The sequence below is a fragment of the Ursus arctos genome, unplaced genomic scaffold (genome assembly GCF_023065955.2).
Source record: "Ursus arctos isolate Adak ecotype North America unplaced genomic scaffold, UrsArc2.0 scaffold_4, whole genome shotgun sequence".
NCBI classification, from domain to species: domain Eukaryota; kingdom Metazoa; phylum Chordata; class Mammalia; order Carnivora; family Ursidae; genus Ursus; species Ursus arctos.
This window is the reverse complement of record NW_026623056.1, coordinates 21,790,388-21,797,210: the sequence shown is the minus strand read 5'-3', so window position 1 is coordinate 21,797,210 and position 6,823 is coordinate 21,790,388.

The window sequence follows — 6,823 nt, the reverse complement described above, 5'->3', positions numbered from 1 at the left end:
GAATTTTGTAGGTCCTGTTTTCTGAGGAATACTCTGGTGTGTATTAATTGGGCATTTGAAGAAAATATTTGTCTTCATCCTCCTCCTATCCTAATGTTGACTCCTTGCTTAGTCCACAAGCATGCACTAAATGTCCCCACTGGAGAAATTCACACTGAAGTAGTAGTTTTGAGTCTCTGGTTCACTGGCCAAATTTCCTTATTCAATAGGTTTCATCTGGTGTGTGGTTAAATTTCTGAGGGAAGATAAGTTACGCTATAATTTCAAGTCTTAAGCATCACCAATTTTCTAAACGGTCACAGGATAGAAAGATTGTTTTATGGAAGTAATAATGATATATATTATCTTGCTTTCTATCACACTCTACAGTCTCACCATGCACTTTTATACCCATCATCAAATACAAACTTTTGCATTTATCAGGACAAAAAGTATTATTCTATCATAAAATACAAAAGAAAAAAACTTTTCTTTTGGAATGACAAATGAATCTTTCTACTCAAAAGGAAGCAGGATATGAAAGATAGTCTTCACTAAAGATAAGGGCTTTAAAATAACCCATGCTTTCAAATTTTGAGTTCAAATGATAATTGTGAATGTTTATATTTATCCTGTTTCTTGAACGCTCCCACATCCTGCCCTGGAACAATTATAAGACCTTGGCAACCGTCAGACATTCTTACTTTTAGAGGCTCCGGCTTACATCATATCAAATATAGGGGAAGCTGTGGTATGTTGTCCAAATCCCCTTGAAGAATAAGGCATTTATTCTCCCAAGTGTCTGGGAGTGCTGGATACTGGTGGATCACAGCTGAGATACTCTTCCAAGTACTGCTCTCAATTATAGGGAGCTTTCTGCCTAAGCATATACTCCCTCTTGGGAAGCAACTCGTATCTCAGAATGTAGAAAAACAAAGTCATGGCTCTCTTCCCCAATTTGGGACAACTCTGAAGGGTTATTCTAAATCAAAAGCTCTACATGGGATTGGCCAAATCTTTGTTGCAAGGACATCATAGTTCAACTTCTCTCTGTCTCCAATCTTGCCTCCTCGCCCTCTTACAGAGGTAAGATGTACTGAGCACTTCTGAGTAAGTCTGTTCCTAAATCTTCATCTCAGAATCTTTTCTCCAGGGAAGTTGACTTAAGACCATTGGTATCCAAAGTGGGCCTAAGAAACAGATTTTAAAATGGGAGTTTAGAAGTCAGATCATTTACCAGTGGAGTATTCATAGCCATTGATATGCTATATTATTGAAATTATTAAAAATTTCACTGATGAATAATTTGGCTGGAATAATGTTGGAATGGAGTATCCTGATGGTGCAATATGTCAGATAATAGGAAAAAAAAGAATGAAAGACCTAAGGTGATAGTTACCTTTTTAAATTATCAATTTAAGGTAAAACTGGCAGCATATAAAAGGATTCTTATCTACCATAACTGGAGAGCCAGTCAGGGCATTCCCAGGACTCAGGAGCTCTATAAAAAGCATTGAATTGCTACCTGGCATATCTGCTACAATGAGGTCAAAGCCCTGATAGAAAAGGAGTAATATCCTTCCATTTGCAATGAGAATAACTGGGTTGATGCATTTGAAAACTTTAACTCCTCAATCTAAATTCCCCCACTCCTCCAGATTAATGACTAGTCTTTCCCCCTTCTTTTGAACTATGTAGAGGCCTTGTCTTGCAAGACAACATATAGCCTCCCCACCCTTAAATATGTCTACACTTGTCCTCTAGATCAATAATTAGGGTTAATTAATAGTATAGCTTGACTCGGAAAAGCTGGGCCTGATAAGGAAGAAATTAACACTTGTTGAAGAAATTGCTAGACCTAGCCAAAATACAGTGGCAGGAGCTGGGAGAGTATGTAGAGGATTAGGACCTAAGAGTGTTACATGGAAGAAAGTGGGGAGGACTCAAAGCTGTGTAAGGACTGTTGATTGATATGGATCACTCTTCTGTGATACAAGATTTAATACTCAGTCAAGAACTCTGGTAGAGAGTATTAATAAGCTTCTAGGATGGCTCTTAGTAGCTCAAGGAAAGAGATGGCTCATATTAGGTGAAGTGGAAATACTAGAACTCTCATAGAGGATGGTAACAGGAGATATCAAAAGGCTCAAAGAAGTGAGCATGCCAGAATGGTTATTCCACCTAAGGCCAGAAGCCCACCAGCCAATTATTTTCTATGGAAGGGCCCAAAAGATGCTCCATTTACCAGCACAATAAAGAATCCACTGGTGAACGAGGTATCAGTATGGTTGAAAAGATCAGTCATGGCTATTATCAGTAGACCAAAGTGGATGGCAGGAGAGGCTGTTATAGAATAATGGGGATTCCCAAAAGAACATAGGCCTTGCTTCAGATGGCAATTTACCATCTGAGGGAAGGCCATGTAATTACTGTATAGGTCGATTGGCAGCTATGAGACATGAAAAATGTGCATACCTATAGATATAGTTAATAGATCATACTGTTCTCAGGCACCATACAGATGGACAGCAAAAAGAGTGTTGCTTAATTTATGCAATGGAAACAAATCAAAGGTGGATAAACAAGAGCCAGTGGGGTTAACTTTCCCAATAAAAGTCCTAGTTTCCAGATCTGAGCCAGTTTCCAAGACCTGAACCCATTGGTTAAAGGAGAAAAATTAGAGACAAAGTCTCAATGAAGAAAAAACCTAAAAACATTTGGAGAGCTGCCACATTAGTGGGGTTCTGAGGAATTCTGTGATGTGTGACTTACTAAGACTCCTCGCAAACAAATACTGAACAGGCCTCTCTAAAAGTGGCATATTTCACATTTGAGAATACTTTGACTTACTTACCAAGTGACATGCAAGGCTGCTAACTTTGAGTGGTCCCGGAACAATAAAGGGTTCTATAGCTAATCTAGCCTATCTTGCAGATAGCCTTGCCACCTAAGCCATATGACCAAGTAAATCCTAATGTTACCAAAAGTATGATTAAGTCCTAGTAAGAGAATCACAATTTAAATTCCTAGATTTATGAAGCAAGTTCTAGTGCAAAGCCATACATGTCATCTATATCACATAAGTAAACAACATTGGGAAAATAGTCCCTGGGGCCTGGTAGAGATGGAGTATCTATCCACGGGACAACAACAACAACAACAAACATCTGGCCAGAGCTATCCATCGTGAAATATATTCTATCAGAACCACAAAGTCATAAGATCAGGCATGTCCACAGTAATTGATTGTTAGATAGAAGAGGTACATTAATATGGCATAAACAGAGCCAGAATTATATAAACAGTCTGGACTCTCAAGTCATACTCGTCTGTACTACTGGTCCCTCTTAGCCAAAATCATGTTCATGTGGGGGCTTCACTATATTTGGTTCAGATGAAACAGGAACAAGAATAGACACACTTGGTTTATAGATAGTTTGGCTCAATGTGTGGTGAAAGCTAAAGATGGACAATTTCACAATACAGCCTCACTCAGGGCAGCACTAAAAACAGCAGTGAGGAAAAATCCTCCTACCAGTAAGAACTTCAGGTGGTACAACTGATCACTCACTGTGTGTGATAAGAGAAACAACTCTTTGTAAGAATATTCACAAACCCAAGGACAGTGACAAGCATTTGACCAGGAAAGATTCAATTTGGGAAAAAGAGGTCTAGGGAAAAGACATGTAGATAGGTCTATGGGGCTGGCACAAAGTGTGGTCTTTGGATCAGGTGTTAATGTCCAGCAGAGAGCATCCACTACTAAAGAAACACTAAACAGGGATGCCTGGGTGGCTCGGTTGGCTACATGTCTGCCTTCAGCTAAGGTCATGAACCCAGGACCCCGGGATCAAGCCCCTCATCGGGCTCCCTGCTCGCTGAGGAGCTTACTTCTCCCTCTGCCTCTGCCAATCCCCCAGCTTGTGTTCTCTCTCTCATTCACTCTCTCTCTCAAATAAATAAATAAAATCTTTTAAAAATTAAAAAATAAAGAAGCACTAACCAAATAAAAGTTGAAACCAACCGGTAAGTATAACTTATTTGCAGATGTAGCACCAGCTCAATTCAACTCGTAAAACAAATCTAAGTCATCACACCTTACCTTAATTGCCAGAGAGGAAAGAAACAAAACAAAAAGATTATACCTTGGTCTTCCCTGTTCTTTTTCATTCACAACATATGAAATATAAGTAAAAAACAATTTAAAAATATAAAACAGTCAATGAAGAAAAACTTGTGACTAATAATCAAAAGAATTTTGATTATTTACAATAATCAAATTTACAGAAGCAATTTACAGAAGCAATCCCACAAATGACCCAGACCTAATTATTGGAAATAGCAAAGACTTTAAAATAATAATTAGAAATATGGTAAAGCATTTATAGGTAAAGATAGATATAACAAGAGAAAGAGAAATACAAATTCTAAGAGGAACTAAATGGACAGTTTATAACAGAAAAAATATCTGAAATTATAGTATTAATTGGATGAGCTCAACAGGAAATGGGCCAGTAAAAGAAAAAAAATGATGAACTTTAAGATAAGTCAATGAAAGCACCTCAGACTGAAACAGAGAGAGAAAAAAGATAGGGGTGTGAGGATTAGTGACCTGTGGGTTAATATCAAGTGGTGTAACATGGTTGTAACTGGAGTCTCAGAAGGAAAGGAGAGAGAAATTGGAAGAAAAAAACACATTTTAAAATTATAGCTCAATTTTTTAAATAACATTTTTTATTATATTATGTTAGTCACCATACAATACATCCCCAGTTTTTGATGCAAAGTTCCATGATTCATTACTTGCGTATAACACCCAGTGCACCATGCAATACGTGAAAAATTGATTAAAAAGTATCCATGTACAAATCCAAAAATTCCAATAAAACAAGGCAGTAAAAACACAAATAAAAGCATACCTAGACACTTTTTAAATGAAAGCCAAAAATAAAGGGAAAACCTTGAAAGAAGACAGAGGCAAAGAAAAAAAATAAAGACAAAAACAGAAAACAACATCTAATGTTTCAGGAATCAGGGAATCAGAAATAGAAGAATAACTGATTTCTCATGAGAAACAATGAAAGTTTGAAGACAACAGAAGAATTCTTGAAAGAGTCAAAACAAAGGAAAACAAATCAAAACAAAAAGTCAACTTATAATTCTATACCCAATTAAAGTATCCTTCAAAACTGAAGTTAAAATAATGACTAAATGAGATAATGCATACTTAAGTACTTGATTAATAATGGATATTTCATAAATAATATAAAGACTATGAACTTTCATCGCCTATTAAGTAACTTGCACATAGTAGACACTCAGTAAATGTTGGCTGAATGGAAGAATGAAGTAATCTTATAAATTTAATTTAATGTCTGTGATTACAATAATAGATGTGTGCTCTTTATAAAAAAATAATAAAGTGAAACAAAGTTATTTCAGATCAACAAAAATTGAGGGAATTAGTTTCCCTCAGTAAACCCACACTAAGAATAATTCCTTAATTTTTTAAAAAGGATTCATTTAGGAAGGATTTGATTATTTAAAGCAAGAATAGTGACAATGTATTACATGGTTTATCACACTTGAAAATAGTGCAAAAAACAGGAGGGATAAAATATATTTTTGTAAAGGTCTTGTTTTACAAGTGAAGTGATATAAGATTATTCAAGGATAGACAATGATAATTTCAGAATACATATTTTAATCCCTAGTATAACCACTAAAAATAAATGAATAATAAAACAAAGGAGAGATAGTCAAAATGGCAAGAGGAAATTAAATTGAACTCTAAGGAAAAAAAATAGATTTATCTAAAGAAAGTAGAAAAGGTGGGACAAAGGAATGAAAAAACAGAGTGGGGAAAAATGAAAAAAAAAATAACAAGATAGTAGGCTTAATTCCAACCAAATCAATAATTACATTAAATGTAAATGAACTCAAAGCTCTAGCTGGACTTTGTTCTTACCTTACCTGTCCTCCCCATTTCCTCTTTCTTATTATACCAGTTCAGTTTCTTATCATCTCCATTTTAATGATTGAGAAGGCTTTGTAAAATTGTCTTCCTGCCTCGACTTCCTCACAAGACACACCAATACCAGATAAATCTTTGTAAAATCCAAATCAAACCTTATCACAGAACTTAGCTCATGTAATCTTTATTATTGCCTTACTGGTTCCTTTTCCACCTAGATGTAAGTTTCCAGATCTCTTATCTATAAAACAGGGCCTGGAGCTGAGTATTGGAACCCAAGGAAATGTCCCTATTGACATCCTTAGAAACAGCTTACACCAATTTAGAGAATTTTGCAGACCTTTTCCCTTGGACTAGATTTCTGACTCTTTGCTTTAGTTCTTTAAGCATCTATACTTGGTTTGCAAGGTTTCTTTGCCTCTTGTTTACTTTGTCCTAAATATTGTAGTCAGTTTCTTCTTTGCTCCACAACTTAAAGGCCAAGGTTCAGCCAAGCCTCAATCCTAGCTCAACTTAATCCAACACAGGCCAGCTCAGCCCAGTTAAGAATCTCAGCCTTTGTTACAGTTACTGGTTTGGCCAGCAGGAGTATTCAAATATTTTGCACTGTCAAAACTTGAGCATACAGTTTTCTTTTGGTTCCTGGGCCCAGTTCCAATGTGTGTGTGTGGAGGCTTCCCCACACCAACAAGTAATTCTCAGACACCAGCAGGTGTCAATTCAACTCAATTCTGACACTATCTAAGCAGAGTTATCATCAGATTCCTCAGGTAAAGTTCTCACAAGATGGCCTTCTATCTCAGATGCCAGTCACAAAACCAGGTTATCATCTGCACTTCTGACCAACTGGCTATAAATCAGAGGTTCCCA